Below are 7,119 nucleotides of genomic sequence, written 5' to 3'. Positions count from 1 at the left end.
GATTAAATGAGATAAGGCATGTTTCAGGTCTAGTCCCTATCAAAAGTTTGGAAGATCTTCTGCCTACTGTAATAAATTCACACCCCCTAAAAGAAAGTCCCACAGAGCTGCCTTTCTTTCAACCTAATTACTAGATTCTGAATAAAAAGGCTATGATTATTCAAAAAAAGTACTGTATTATTTTGTAAGTTTGGATGGCTAAAGCATGGAACAAAAGGTATCCTACATTTAATATGGTGCAAATGACAGAATTGCCCTGCTATAATGTAAAATGAGGGGATCCAAAGGCTTAGAGAGAATGCAATCTTAGTGTGCATTTATCATCTCAGGCCTTCTTACCCACCCCTGGAATGGAATGTCTGAGGATATACCTTTCACAAGTGAGAGATATAAATTTGTGAGAACAGCTCCTTCATTCCCAAAAGAACCACCATTCAGGTTTTTCTTTGTTATATCAATACTAGTGTGCAAACTACTGGCACTGAACTTGGATCAATAACTACTTGGGGGAAGCCAAGGGGCAGCAGTTAATTTCCAGACCAGGTGGGCATGGCTATGAGAGTGGACAGCAGAGGAGAAGCTGAAATCAGAATATTCTGACTCACATTGACATATTGTATTGGCTCTTGCACTTGGGGTGACTAGGAGTGAAATGGATGGGCAGTCTACCAGATTCGTCCTTGCTATTTATAAGCACAAGAGCTCTACTTCAAGTGAACAGAAACCTAACTTGAATTACAAAAGACATTCATAACCCCTCTGTCCCTTCACAAGCACAGAATAACTGACAAGCCCAGATCCCTTTGAAGGAAGCCAATGCCAGGATACCATGGAAAGGACTCTGCTATACTGTTCCCAATTTTTCGTTTTGTTATTCCTCCCAACTGCCCCAAAATAGATCAATGGTCTTTTAACTGGATTTTTATGCACCAAGGAAGAGGAAATGATAATGCTTTTCAGGCATTTAGATGCTCACTTTGAACTGATAAAGATTGTAGGAGACCCAAAATGTCATCATGGTCCCCTAGAAAATATAAAGACTTATGGACGTCAGGTGATCAGTGGAGTTTTAGCTCAAATCTGGCTCTACAGTGATTTATTTTGCTTACCACCCCATTCTGTGGTTATTTCCCCTGTTCCTGAATGCATAACTGAAATAGACATACTCGGCAAGTTGCCTGAGATGTGGAATGAGAGTTATTACACCAGGAAAGGCCAAGTGGAAGGAATTAGATCTGCGTCTACCTAGCAAAAGAGTGAAAGAAAAGAATACTATATTCTTGGAGGTGTTTCAGAGATTAGTACCCCCATCAAGAATTTGAAGGATGCAGGGATGGTGATTCCCACTGCATCTCCATTGAATTCTACTATTTGACCTGCACAGAAATCAGAGGGATCTTAGAGGATGAGAGTGGATTTCCCCTAGGTTAGCCAGGTGGTGAGTCCAGCAGTAGCTGCTGTGCCAGATGTGATATCACCAACTGAGTGAATTGAAGAATGAAGTTATCTGAAGATAACTGAAGAACATTTGAAGATAATATTATTAGTTAGGATGCAGGTAACTGAGTCAGGATGCATCTTAATTCCATTCCTGGGGGCCTTCTAAAGAAGGCCATAGAAAAGTACTGGAAGATAATGGAAGCTAGTAGGGAATAAAGATGATATTGGAGAGCAAAAACAAGGGCCTTAGGATGGCTGGCAGCCAGTCCCAGAACTGCACAATCCTTGGGAAGATTTGTAGCCTCAAAAGAATCAGCCAGTATATTCTCATTGTTTAATCCAACCAATTGCATGGTATATATTGTAGAAGTTGGGAAACTAACACACCTGGTATGCAGCTATTGACCTGGCAAATACATATTTTTGACACTTGTAAAGATTTACAGGAACAGTTTGTTCTCAGGTGGCAAGGCCAGCAGTACATCATCACTGACTTACACAGCCTATCAAGGAAGTGGACCAAATGTCCATGGCCTCCACTCCTGCCTCATTGCCTTATGCTTCACATGCAGCTGCTATGGCTTCTTGGCAGTTCTCTATGATGAATTCACTGAGGAAGGAAAGTTTGGGTTTTGTTTTGAGATGGCATGATGTATAGGCACCACGTTTAAGTGCACAGGTGCAGCACTACTGCACCCCTCTAGGCTATCCCTGAAGGAAAGGGATGAATGGAGATTCTCATGGTGGGAAGACCTTTGAGCAGTGAACCTGGTCATTTATTTTGCTTGGAAATGGAAAGTTCTAGAGCTGCATTGGTTTACCAATTTGTGGACTGTGGCAAGTGATTTGGCCTAATGATCATGGTTTTGGATGGAACATGACTAAAATATTGTTGACAAAGAAATCAGGAGGCTGTGAACATGAAGAAAGTTGGAGTGCACATAACCCAGGTGTCCCTGGAGATTGGGAGAGGAATGGGTGAGAAGGAGGAGTGGTAGCAGAGAGCTTGGTGTTTGGCAGATGGGTGTGATTACTGAGTCATTGTAATGATGTTTCTTTTTGGTCTTCAGTCTTAGAGTAGCTGGGTGGAAGGACCTGGGATTGAGGAACTATAGCACATGCCAAACTTTGAGATCTGTTCTGTGGTTGCTGATTGAAGTGCATTTTGAAAATATTGATATTTTGTGTATGCATTGTGTTTCAGGGTGGAAAATGTGAAAAAAATAAATCAGGGTAAGTCTGTGTGTATAGGCATTTCTCTGAGGGTGAAAAATTGGAGATATTTGTGTCTCGTGTGACAGCTCTCCAGAGGGTGATTTTAGCAGAGGAGAATCTTTTCTTTTTAACTTTTTTTTATTGTGTGGTATAACATATATGCAATGCAAAGAAATAAAAAAAACAATAGTTTTCAAAGCTATCTCCTCCTTAATTGTAGATGCAATGATCCATAATGCTTATGGATTTATTGATAATTTACTTAATAACTTATTGATGTATTTGATATATTTATTGATATATTTTTGTATATATCAAATATATGTTGATATATTTGATATATATTCGATATATTTATTTGATATATATTTGATAACTTATTGATAACTTTATTGATACTCATTAATAACTTATTGAAAATTTAAGTCCACAAAATGTTCTCACAGTTGCTATTTAGGTCAGTGCTGGTTTATTCAAACCAGTGCACTGTCACCTAGCCAAATTGACAAATGAACATAATCATTACATGTGGATACAACTGGTGGCCTCTTTCCTCAGCCACACTTGTCATTGCCCAATGGAATCATGAACAGAGTGGCCATGGTGATAGGGATGGAGGTTGTGCATGGGCTCAGGAATTTATGGTCTTCTACTCACCAAAGCCAAGTTGGCTATAGTCACTGCTGAATGCCCATTCTTCCAGCCTAGAGACCAACACCCAGGCTTGATGTTTCAGCCTGCTATGTGGTGACAGGTTGTTTCATTGGACCAATTTCCTAAAGGGAGCAGCAGTGTTTCTTACTTACAGGAATAGATGTATCCTTTTGATATTGATTTGTCTTCCTTGCTTGCAATGGTTCTGTGGAACTAACTTTAGTTTGCATTTTCCACCATGATGGTCATCCATGCAGCATTGCCTCTGGCCAAGGAGCCCACTTTACAGAAAATGAGGTGCTGGAAAGGGAACATTGTCATGGAATTCACTTGTCACAACATGTTCTCCATCATCTGGATACAGGCTGGATTGATGGAATGGAGGAATGGGCTTTGGAAGACTCAGTAACAATGCCAGCTCGGTGGTAATACCTTGAAGTGTTGGGACAATGTTCTCCAGAAGGCTGTATAGGATCTAAGTCCCCATCCACTCTATGTGGCACTTTCATTATTTAACAGGATTTGATGTTTACTCATTACTTTTTTTAAATGAGTATTTGGTTTTTTCTTAAATTATATTTTATTGAGAAATATCCACACATGTACAATCCAACCTTATCATACAATCAATGGCTACCAATATCATGACATCGTTGTTTATTCTTCACCATGATCATTTTTAAAATATCTGCATTAGTCCAGAAAAAGACATCAAAAGATAAAAAAAGAACTTATGCATCTCTCTCATTGATGCACACTATTTCAGTCTACCCAATTATTACCTTTTGTCTCCCCCTATTATTTACATACTTTTATCCTTATTTTTTCTTTTCATCTGTCCATAATCACGTATAAAAAGGAGCATCAGACAAAGGGTTTTCACAATAACACCATCACATTGTAAAGTCAAGGTATGGAAATGACAGTGGCACCACTCATTATTACCCCTGCGCTTTATTTTGTTTTAGGTTCTTTTTCTTTGGGTGCAATGTGAGGGAAATGAACCTGGGTACCCCACATGGAAGGCGAGCATTCTACCACTGAACCACCCGTGCACCTCTATCCCTAGTGGTTTGATAGAGAACATGTGTTTCCTGTATGTTCACCCTTATGCTCTGCCGGTCCAGGGGTCTTATTTCCAAAGGAAAGAGTGGTTCCAGCAGGATACACAAAATGTTTCCACTGAACTGGAAGATAAGATTCCCAATTAGGCCACTTTGGGGTATTCATGCCTCTGAAGCAAGAGGCAAAAAAAGAGTCGCTCTCCTTGCTGAAGTGAATGAGTCTCATCATTAAGTGGAAATAGAAATGTAACAACATGATGTAGGTGAAGAAGATTTGCTGGGAATATAGGAGATCCCTTCAGGCATCTCTCCAAACTGCCATTACCTGTAATTGAAGTCAATGGAATGCAGTGACAACCAACACAGACAGGTTTCCTAGCAGCCAAGATCTTTAAGGACTGAAAAATTAGGTCAGCTCACCAGGCAAATAACCATGACCAGAGGGGGTGCTTGCTGAATGCATCGTAAATATAGAATGGGTAGAGGAAGCAGGTAGTTTTAAATATGAGCTTTGTCTCCACAACCAGTTACAGAAATGAGGAGACAATGGTTATTACTTCTTGCTTTCTTATGATGTAAGTATAGATGCAAAATCTTCATTTTTTCTCCTCCCTTATCCCTATATCATATAAAATAAATTGTCTTAATTTCATGTCATTCTATTTAAGTTCCAAGACCTAAGTATAATAATTCATTTTAATTGAGTACTTACATCTTCTTGTGGGGAATGTGTCATTACATTTCTGGTCATATGCAGGACAGGTGAATTATGTTAGCTGGAAGTAGGTCTGTGTTATTAAATTTACATGAAATTAAGTAACATTTAAGGAAATGTGTATGGGTGACAAGTTCACTAGGTATGGATTGTAATGTTTAATTACATGTGTCAATTTGGCCAAGTTATGCTGTCCAAATGTATGGTGAAGCAAGCACTGGCCTGGATATTCCTGGGAGGTATTTTGTAAATGTATTTAAATCATTGGTCAATTGCTTCCATATGGCTGACTGCATTTACAATCAACCAAGGAGATGGGCCTCAGCAGTGAGAGGCTATTTACTATTTACTCCAGGACCATAGAAATCTTTAGCTATTGCCCTTGTCCTAGCTGTTTTGGGTGGTGGAGATATGTGGTACTTTCTCACTACAGTTCTCTGCTTTAGAGTGAAAAAATAGAAGAGTCTCCCACGTAGCACCATGACCCATCAAAGCACATGTATGAGAGGAAACCAGTCTGTAGGTGTAGGATGGTTATGCACGGTTTATAAGGATGAGGAATAGAAGGGAGGCAAATTTTAGGAATTCAAACTGCAACTTTAGTTCTGCATTGACCTTAAGCTCTTTTTTTTTTTTCTTTTTTTATTAATTAAAAAAAGAATTAACAAAACAATTAGAAATCATTCCAATCTACATGTACAATCAGTAATTCTTAATACATCACATAGTTGCATATTCATCATTTCTTAGTACATTTGCATCGATTTAGAAAAAGAAATAAAAAGACAACAGAATAAGAATTAAAACAATAATAGAAAGAAAAAAACAAAAAAAAAAACAAAAACAAAAAACCTATACCTCACATGCAGCTTCATTCAGTGTTTTAACATAATTGCATTACAATTGGGGTAGTATTGTGCTGTCCATTTCTGAGTTTTTATATCCAGTCCCGTTGTACAGTCTGTATCCCTTCATCTCCAATTATCCCTTCTCTTTTTTTTTTTTTAATTAACGGAAAAAAAGAAATTAACCCAACATTTAGAGATCATACCATTCTACATATGCAATCATTAATTCTTAATAACATCACATAGTTGCATATTCATCATTTCTTAGTACATTTGCATCGATTTAGAAGAACTAGCAACATAACCGAAAAAGATATAGAATGTTAATATAGAGAAAAAAATAAAAGTAATAATAGTAAAATCAAAACAAAACAAAACAAAACAAAACAAAAACCTATAGCTCAGATGCAGCTTCATTCAGTGTTTTAACATGATTACTTTACAATTAGGTATTATTGTGCTGTCCATTTTTGAGTTTTTGTATCTAGTCCTGTTGCACAGTCTGTATCCCTTCAGCTCCAATCACCCATTATCTTACCCTGTTTCTAACTCCTGCTGGACTCTGTTACCAATGACATATTACAAGTTTATTCTCGAATGTCCATTCACATCAGTGGGACCATACAGTATTTGTCCTTTAGTTTTTGGCTAGTCTCACTCAGCATAATGTTCTCTAGGTCCATCCATGTTATTACATGCTTCATAAGTTTATTCTGTCTTAAAGTTGCATAATATTCCATCATATGTATATACCACAGTTTGTTTAGCCACTCATCTGTTGATGGACATTTTGGCTGTTTCCATCTCTTTGCAATTGTAAATAACGCTGCTAAAAACATTGGTGTGCAAATGTCCGTTTGTGTCTTTGCCTTTAAGTCCTTTGAGTAGATACCCAGCAATGGTATTGCTGGGTCGTACAGTAATTCTATACTCAGCTTTTTGAGGAACCGCCAAACTGCTTTCCACAGTGGTTGCACCATTTGACATTCCCACCAACAGTGGATAAGTGTGCCTCTTTCTCCGCATCCTCTCCAGCACTTGTCATTTTCTGTTTTGTTGATAATGGCCATTCTGGTGGGTGTGAGATGATATCTCATTGTGGTTTTGATTTGCATTTCTCTAATGGCCAGGTGCTCAGACATTGAGCATCTCTTCATGTGCCTTTTGGCCATTTGTATTTCCT

Source organism: Tamandua tetradactyla, chromosome 11, assembly GCF_023851605.1.
Source record: "Tamandua tetradactyla isolate mTamTet1 chromosome 11, mTamTet1.pri, whole genome shotgun sequence".
NCBI classification, from domain to species: domain Eukaryota; kingdom Metazoa; phylum Chordata; class Mammalia; order Pilosa; family Myrmecophagidae; genus Tamandua; species Tamandua tetradactyla.
Note: the sequence above shows the minus strand (reverse complement) of the source record.